General features: G+C 33.2%; 1 protein-coding gene across 7 annotated transcripts in view; it reads left to right on the top strand.

Moving 5' to 3' along the window:
* Positions 1–8,088: 8,088 nt before the first annotated feature.
* The window catches only part of LOC121129701 (uncharacterized), a 371,351-nt gene continuing 370,073 nt past the window's right edge, over positions 8,089–9,366 (top strand). For 3 of the 7 annotated variants that reach the window (XR_011783465.1, XR_011783464.1, XR_005868489.2), the window contains exon 1: positions 8,748–9,074. The gene's annotated coding sequence lies outside the window, so the exon portion shown is untranslated. Of the gene's footprint in view, positions 8,458–8,535; positions 9,357–9,366 lie in introns of those variants that run through there. The other 4 variants (XM_071893234.1, XM_071893235.1, XM_071893232.1 and 1 more) reach the window with 4 other exon arrangements.

The raw sequence follows: 9,366 nt of genomic DNA, 5'->3' as shown, positions 1-9,366 counted from the left end.
TAATGACATAATCTTACAAACTTTAAAAGCCTTATTGAAAAAATAAAATATATATAATTTTCTTAAAAATATCATTCGATTAAAAATGAACCAAGTTTTATTAAAAAAGGCTTTTGATTATTTTTAGGGGGAAATGAAGAGGCCCTTATTTTATATTCCAAAAAAAGTCAGCTTATATCAAAGTTGGAAAATATAAAATATCATTAGTTTAGATATTACGTCGTCAGAAAAGTTTGTAAGCTGACACAGATGGCGTGACTAGAATAAAATTGTATGATTTTTATACAGTATCAACCTTCAAACGATATCTTTACAAGTTTATCAGCTGTCAGACAATTGAGATACAACACATGGGCTGAAAATTCCAAGAGAAAAAACAAAACAAAAAACGTTCAAATTGGCTTTTTTAAAATTATTATTATTTTATCTATTTTTATTCGGTTTATAGAGTGGATACCCCATCACACTTTTCAAGCCATTGCTTAGCTTGAACAGCTTGATGGTAAGAATACCATCAACAAGCAATTTAAAATTAAAACACGAAATTGTTTTTATCCATAGTTTTGGAAATAACAAAAGTAGTGTCACACTTAGATCAATCCCTCACTAACTAAAGAACAAATTGCCATTTTGACAGCTGTCTTTTGAAGGTTCGTACTAACTGAAAATGATGTGAATAAAAATAGCGCCAACTATTTGTTTTAACCTTTGGCTTTTCAGCTCATGTGTTAGCGTTTTGAGTAAAGCAACTTTTTTTTTAATTTAAAAAAAAAATGAATAATTAAGAATTTTGTATGTAAATGAATCATTGTTTTTTTGTGAAAAACAATCTTTTGAAGCCAAGACTTGCCTTGATAAACCTTATTCAGACTCTCTATTAGCAAAATCAACCGTTAAAAAATGCTTTGCTGAATTTAAATGAGGAAAAACCAGCGTCGAAAATGATGCATAAGAGAACGTCCAAAGGAGGCAGTGACCGACGAAAACATTCAAAAAGTCCCCCAAATAATTTTGAATGATAGTAAAGTGAACTTGATTGACATAGACGAGACTCTAGAGATATCAAAATAACGTGTTGGACAATTGTTCACAAACAACAATAAGCATTCAACCGTAACAAATACGAACTTTAGACTAAATGTCACTATGGATCAAACGTGGTTCCATCAATATACACTAAAGTTCCTTCAATAGTCGGGCGAGTTGACTGAATCCAAAACGTGAAAAGATGCAAGAGTTGCGTGACAAAGTTATGGCATCTGTATATGCATATGATATAATATTAATTGATTACCTCAAAAGGTGCAAGACCATTGGTTTCGATTATTACATAGTCTTGTTGGAACGGATCTAGTATGAAATCACAAAAACACGGCCCATTTGAAAAAGAAACAAGAACAGTTTCATCAAGACAATGCTTTGTGTTACAAATCAGTAAAAATAATGATAGGGATTACGCTACAAATTATTTGCCTATCCACCGTGTTCTACAGATTAGGTCCTTAATTACTTTTTTTTATTTGTAGACATCAAAATAATTCATGTTAAAAAAAAGTTCACAAATAATGAAGAGGTTACTGCCAAAACTAAGGCCTATTTTGAAAATAAAAATGAGTTCAGAAAGTTGTATGACCTCTATGACTCTCGAAGGTAACAATATTGAATAGATAAATCATATTCTTATAAATAAGTTTGTTTACAACGTTAGCTTACGAACTTTTTAGCGGAACTATTAGACTTTAGAAGTACATGGTTAAGCCCTAAAAGAGAGATTAGTTAGTAATTAACCAATCTGTACTAAAAGGCAAACAAAATATGGAGATTATAATTTCCAACTTAGAGTCTGATCTGTTGCATCATGACAACACTTTAGACTTATATAGAATTTTTTTTTTAATATGTATTTTTTAAATAAGTATGGGATTACTCCTGGAACGATCTCTGGAAGTAACGATAAGGAGTACATTGATCAGAAGGTATATGAAAACAATAACTGAAAGGCCCAATAAGGTACAGAAGAAAATCACTGAGTTCTTTCCTTCTTTTTTTCTCTCTTTATTGGTTTAGGGAAGTTACATACTCAAAAAATATATAAATAAACACTATAGTTTATAATTAAATTCCTAAACTAAAAATACATGATTACTCTAAATAAACATGATTAACAGATAATGTTCATTATTACATGGATTTTCTATAAAAAATTGATAAAATATGTCCATAGATATAAAACAAACATTAAAATAATCCAAAAGATTCACATTAAATTATTAATAATAAAAAAAGAAACAAAAGCTAAAGTTTTAATTAAAAAATAAATAAAAAATAGACAACTTTTGAGGTGCAGAACTTTTTAAAATTTCTATGGATGTGTATCAAGTTACGGAGAAACTTCCTATTGTAATTCGAAGTTGAAGCGATAGACCATCCAGATCAGGGATTTTGATTGTTAATTTTGAATACCTTGCAGCGGTCCCAATAAAAATAGCTTCCTTTCCAAAAATTATATTTTGGAAGATAAGTCATCTCGAGTATTGGTAAATAAGGTTTTCGGATTGATCAAAAGTTTATCTCTGACAGTTTTTATAAAGTCTAATCAGTCTCTCTTTAGTAGGTTTAATACTTTGCTACTCCAAGGAATACTATATGCATGGATCGCGCCCTCTTTTTTCTTATTCCTTGTTTTCTCCCACATTTTTTAAATTTTCGATTAAATTATAAAAGTTAGGTAATTAATGTTTTAAATAATTAAAATATTTCTTTTGTTGATCTAGTCATCTTTTGTTATCATAATACTTATTGATTAATAAAAAACGAATTTTTTTTCTTTAACACAATCATTAAACAATTACATATTATAAATCAATTTCCTTTTTTATTTCGAAACTAATCAACTATTAAAAAATCTAGAAAAAACATCCCAGAGTTAGTCTAAAATAGTAGTGGAAAACCGTTTTTAGAGGATTCGCCTTGAACATTTTTGTGCTTAAACATGTCTGTCTTGCACTTGTTTGCTTTTTGACCTTGCAACTTCTTTGCATTGTGACATTTCTGCCTTGTGACGTGTTTGCTTTGATAATTTTTTGGCTTGGATAATAGTCAAGTGAAAACCAATTATAACAGATTTTTTTATCGGAATTGTTACCGTTGTATTTAAGCTTTTGAGAAATTAGAAACAAAACAAGAAGAAAAAAAAATACTCTATGTTTAAAAAAATAATGATTTCACAACCCCTCTCAATCAATACCGATACATATGATGAGTTCCCTCCATAAATGCATAATTTAATTTCTAATCCAGATTAAATAATAATTGTTAGATGTAGCAAAAATAAATCCATTGTTTTTAATGGATTTATAAAAAAGATCTATTAATGTAAACCAGTGCTTACATTATTTTATCGAGATTTTTGACTATTGACCTTCCGAAGCGTGCTGCATCTTTAACTTCAAAATTAACGGAACGGAATCGATGAAACCAAAATTGCGTGCATTTGGTTATTACAGTATCAGGACCATAAATACAATTTATATTTTTACCTTGAATTTTCGCCTTGTTCGAAGAAAAACTGTAAAATAAGTCAAAAAATATTATCTTTCCAACACCATCTAGTGTAAACCGATTTCACTTATTCAGCACGAGAAAAATAACATACCAAAACTAACCATTGGAAAAAATTATGAATCTCTTTTCACTACACTTAAAATTAAATGATGTTTTTATGTATGAATCAGATTTTGCAGTTATAAAATGTATTCCTTCAAATCCTTTCTTTTTGTGAATGTAAATGTCTATAACGTATGCCAAGGTTTCATAGATTCAAAATCTATGTGTTTTAAAGGCTTAAGAACCTAAATTACCAACACGTAGGTTATGAAAAAAAAAAAAAGAAAAAAGAAGATTTATAGATAGTTTTTACTCCCCCTTTAAATCATGCACCTGTACGTATAGATTTTTATATTTTTAATATTACACATATGTATAATAATAGGACTGTCATTTGGACTTTGATTTATTATTGATTAAAGATACCTATGTACTAAGATTACCTATCCCTTTATAAAAAGTTTATAAATAATTATGCATTTTATACACAGAGCGAATGAAATATTGAAAAGTAATTTCTCAATGTTTAGTGTCTATTAAAATATGGGGAAAAATGCACTAAGTTAATAGATAGAGTTGTATAAAATATGACCTCCCGGTATCTAGAAAGAAACGAAACCAAAAATGAAATGGTAACCCAGACGATTTGAATAATTTAACCTATTATTCAAATCGAGGAGAACAGCATAGCTGTCATGACGTTTTATTAGATTGGCTGCGATCAGCTATAAGAGGAAGGAAATAAACACAAATCCCACTCTGTAAGAGGTAATTTCATGCATGTATACGGGAGACTGATGCATCACTCAGAGTTCGTAAAAAGAATGATGCAGCCGAGTGGAGAATTGAATTAATTGTTCATAAGAAATCTACTCAGAATTACTCACAAGTTACGTAATAGTTAGATATAATGGCCAATTGAGACTTCCTTGAATAACCAATCTGGACAGATGAAACAATGAAATCACTCTTAATTTTCTCTACCTCATGATCCGACATTATGTTATATTTTCCCAAAAAAATGGAAATAGAATTGTACTTTGAATATTTCTAAAATATTTTTGTCCTTTATTCGAGCAGAGTTACACTGAAGTTCGAGGATCCTTCAAAAAGGGTCAAACTTTGCTCGCATAAGTTTTTTAATGTTCCTTTAATTGGTTAGATGGAGTTGCACTGATTAAGTATAAGTAAACATTATAGTATTACATGTACTCCATCTAAACTAGGAATATTTTTTTGGTGAAATCTATATACAAGAAGTATATTTCTTTCTCTAGGAATCACCTGGGTGCCAACATTTACACATTGACAAGGACCGGAACACGCAAACATGAATTCAAATACGCGTGCAACATGGGTCTATAGAAAAAAACAACAACAATTTAACGTGTTTGGTAAGATAATAAGTAATAACTAATAACTATTAGTTACATTGTGGACGCCATCTTTATTGTGTTCTGTAATTCCAATCATACCCACTAAGTGTTGTGCTCCAGGGTGTAGAATGGCCTATGACAACGAGCCACAACAGTCTGGTGTTACGATCCATCTGTGGACCAAACAAAGAGAGAAGCTTCGGACTTGATACCTCCTGGCTGAGATCCATTCCAAGAGAAACAGATCTGAAGAAGACAGATTAGGCACCATCCAAAAGTACAAAGCTGTGTTCCCTGCATTTCAACGACTCTGATTTCATCTGTGAGTCTAAAAGAAGTCGGGCCCTTGGCAAGGCTCTAAAGAAGAGATGAGGCAGTTGCTCACTTTTGATGCGTTCTATAAGATTGCCGGTTTCACGATTGATAATTAGTAAAAAATGTTGGGAAGATAGTATGCTTATGACCATCTTTCTTTTACAGGTACCTCAAACCAGATGTAGTACCATCCCTATAGCCAAACTGCCCCAACTACCTCTCAACTCCTAAAACGTCATCAAGGCCAACTCAAGCTACGGCCACGTACCGCAGGGCTCAAAAGTTCAATGACCTACAACAGCATCTGGAATTTGAACTCTTGATTGAGGAGTCAGTCCTCTCTGTGGAAGAACTTGGTGACAAATGGACCAAGGAGACACTCCCATCAGACTTCATCCTAGTCCCAAAACCAAGTGTTGCCCTTTTAAAACTATTACTTGATGAGAAATTGGGCCCCCAAGTAGTAGCCAGCATCCAGTTTGAGACAGATAAATCATTCAAAATGTACCAATCTGGTGTGTTGATTGACAAAAAGGCAGTGTCACACATCACCTCAGAAGGGAATGTCAACACTGTGATTCAAGCCATCAATTTGGCTTCCTTTCTGGGAGCAAAAGAAGAATGGAATCAAACAGAGACCCGGAAGACATTCTCAACAAGTAAGTGAAGTTTGAAGACAACTAAGGGGAGGTATCTACTGTATCAGCGTGAGACATATCCTGAAAGCAGAGAAAAAGATTTGTATTCTGAGTCTTGTCAAATTCTCAGGTAAATAAGATATTTGTTAATAGTGAGCTTCTTTATTTAGGTATTACTTATTTTTACAATATAATAATATCATTAGAATATTTTACTTATTTAAATTTTCAGGTATGACTACTTCAGCAGTTAAAGCTATGCTGGATGAAGACCTGGTAAAAGCTGAGCTCATTTTGACTAACTGGCAACCAGATGACCTCCAGAAACTAGCTTCTAAGGGAGAGAGTAATGCCTTCTACTTTGTTGCCGGATATATTAGTTTTTCTCTGAAGAAGAAGATCAGCTGTACATCATGCCAAGAGTTAATGTTCATCAGAGACACACCTTCGGACTCAATAACCTACGATATCCCAAGCAATCAGCATGTAGACCTGAAAGAGTTCATCGACATAATGAGCAGAGGGGGGGTTGTCGACTCCATCCGACCTTCTCTACCTCTCCTGTCTTTATGCTCACTCAAAGTTCTCTTACATCACAGCTACTCCTGAAGAGAAAGACAGTTTACTTGGCACCCCAAATCCTAGAGCTTTATTTGTCAACATTCATTGACAGGATGCAGGACAATTTAAACTCTGACATTATGGGCGTTGTGGGAGTAAAGTGCGAGGAAGGACACTCCTGGTCAGCTTTTCTTCAAATAATTTCATTCGCTTTGTTTAATGTCCCTGAGCTATTTCATACTTAGTATCCGTGAGCTCGTGTGATACTCCCATTCTACACAGCAAATATTTATAAACTGGCACAGAGCCTAAATTTTGTTTATCGTGCCAAGCAAGTCAAATTAAAAAAAAAAGTTAATGGATCTTAATTTTTTGGCAAGTATCCGTATTTACCCGGATATTTGACATATATATATATATTATTTTTGAGAAGTAATTTCGATGTCTTTTTGTAGGAGTCTTTAACTACAGATGATCACTAACGAAATAAAATAGATAATAGTTTTGATTTTAGTTTTAGTTTTTAAGCGATCATCTGTCTTGAAAATTCAGCAAGAAATTCTTACCACTGTTTACGTCATTTTGAATTATAAATTGTTTGTATCCCTTGTTCTCACTTGAGTCAACACTCAGTAACATAGTGTATTAGTCAAGAGAGGTGAAAAATGTCAAAATCGTAATAACAATTCCTGAGATAATTTAATATGAAATATGGAGCGACGACTTATATGCTTGCAAAGGTAAATCCTATGTATTTTTTAGTGTGCAAGTTTTGTTGTTGTTCGCAACTTGAGCAGTGCTTTTGTTTTTTGAAGCTGCTATCATTATTTTTTATTGTTATTTTAACTATAAAGTGTAACCTCCAGTACGTGTGCTCATGAGTGTCATGACTCATGAGTCATGATTATAACCTAAGTGTAAGTCGCTGTTCGACACAGAGTATCGACGTTAGAGTGATTCCTTATTGTGTGCTTGCTAGATACGCCATTGGATTTGTGTTAATTTCCTTCCTTTAAGGACTGCGTGTAAATGATCTAATCATTAGATTATATTGAAACGTCATAGGCTCATAGCTGCTAAGCTGGTCTTGCAAACATTCTCCAAATGGTGAGGGTTACAAGGTTATTTTTTCGTTTTTACATAGCGAAAATTTTTTCATTTATAACCGTAATAAAAGTGCTCCTCCGACATAATTTATGCATTACTATTAGCTATTTCCAAAAAGCTTGTCACTACTTTATATATTGCAAATAAGGGAGAGGTCATAACTCCCCCCCCCCTAGTGGATGCAATGGTAACTGAGGAAAGTGAAGAGTAGTTGCTGTATTTCTTAAATAAAGGTAAAAAATAACTCATTACCGAGTGGTAAATTAAAATGTGACACTTTGAATTTGAAACTTCAACAAGATATAATTTATTAATTTTTTTATTTTATTTACATCAGCCAAAAATCATAAAAGTTTGTTATCCAAATCAGAAAACATACAATGCCCAAATTATAATTATAAAAATAATTCAATTTAAGAATTTGAAATATTATAAGTTTAAATGAAGGAAGAAAAGCAAGAAGAAAAACCGGTTGATAACTAATCAGATCAAGATATGAGGTTCTCAAGCGAGCTCCGACAAGTAGCCGTTAGTCGACACTACAAGTTTAAACTAGTATATTTGTTGTAGTGATAGGAATATTAGCTGTATTACTTATTAGCTCTTAGTATTTCCCTTCGATGGGGAGGGAGCCGAGAATTAATATCGCTTCAAAGACGTAATCACAAAGCCAAGAAGGGAGTTCCTGGTTCTTGTGCTTCGCTGCGTATATTATACATTGTATTTTGGAGATGAGCCACCCAATCTTTCACCTATCCTTATATCGTGAGGATGTTACAATGAGCAAATCCGAGGGACTCAATCTTGCATGAAAATTTCTCCAGCCTTCTTCCTCCACCATCCTAAGGATCGAGGTATTTTTAAACATTGGTAGAATAAATGAAAAAAGATCTCCAATTCTTTTTGGCAAAAATAAAAATTTATCTCCTTAGGATCTTCCCGGGACTTATTTGTAACAATAGTCTGTACCTCATTCATTTTTGACGTGGGTCTGTGAATGGGTTCTTCAATATAAGGTTTGGATCTTAATGTTACAGGCCATCGCTAATACAAAGCTGTTTGAACCTTAGCCTTGTGATTGATGAAGGATCCTTCTCTTCAAGACCAAAACTAACATTTGAAGCTTACTTTATCATTTTGTTAGGAATGAGTTCTAAGGCAATGAATGCAGAGATCAGAGGGCCGAGATAGTTACTTTTGAAATCTCGCCCAGAGAACATCCGCCGTGTTCTATGGGATAGAAAGAAGTTATTCAACACGGGGCTCCCGTCTGATATATATTGGCCTGCAGAAGTAATTCCTGCATTACTGTTCAGTCGAGGAATAAAATTAAGTGGTCCGTTTGAACATAGTAAAGGAAGGGCATTCTCAATGATAGTGCTCCATACTGAGAACATATTCCTCCAATGATGACCCGATCTTTTCACCACTCCAAATATTTCAGATGGACCCATACAGAAACCAATCCGTTGTAAGAATTTTGTTTTAATTTCCCCAATGCTTTTGAGTAATTTTAACACCGAGAGATTCAGCGCCTTTTACGTACCTTCTATGTGCATAGAACCAAGATCCCAGTGAGTTGTTGGAGCATTAATCTTCGACCTTTAAACGTATGCTATTGCATGCCCCCTTACAAAATCTTGCCTTAACTTATATATGCTCTCACATATTCTCTGGAAAAGGCGCGTATCTTAGCAGATGGAATATTTTTGGAAGGATATTTATATCCCAGGCCTTCAATTTTTCATATCTAGTGAGTGGTG

This window comes from Lepeophtheirus salmonis, chromosome 14 (genome assembly GCF_016086655.4).
Source record: "Lepeophtheirus salmonis chromosome 14, UVic_Lsal_1.4, whole genome shotgun sequence".
NCBI lineage: Eukaryota > Metazoa > Arthropoda > Copepoda > Siphonostomatoida > Caligidae > Lepeophtheirus > Lepeophtheirus salmonis.
This window is presented reverse-complemented; position numbering and strand designations above follow the sequence as displayed.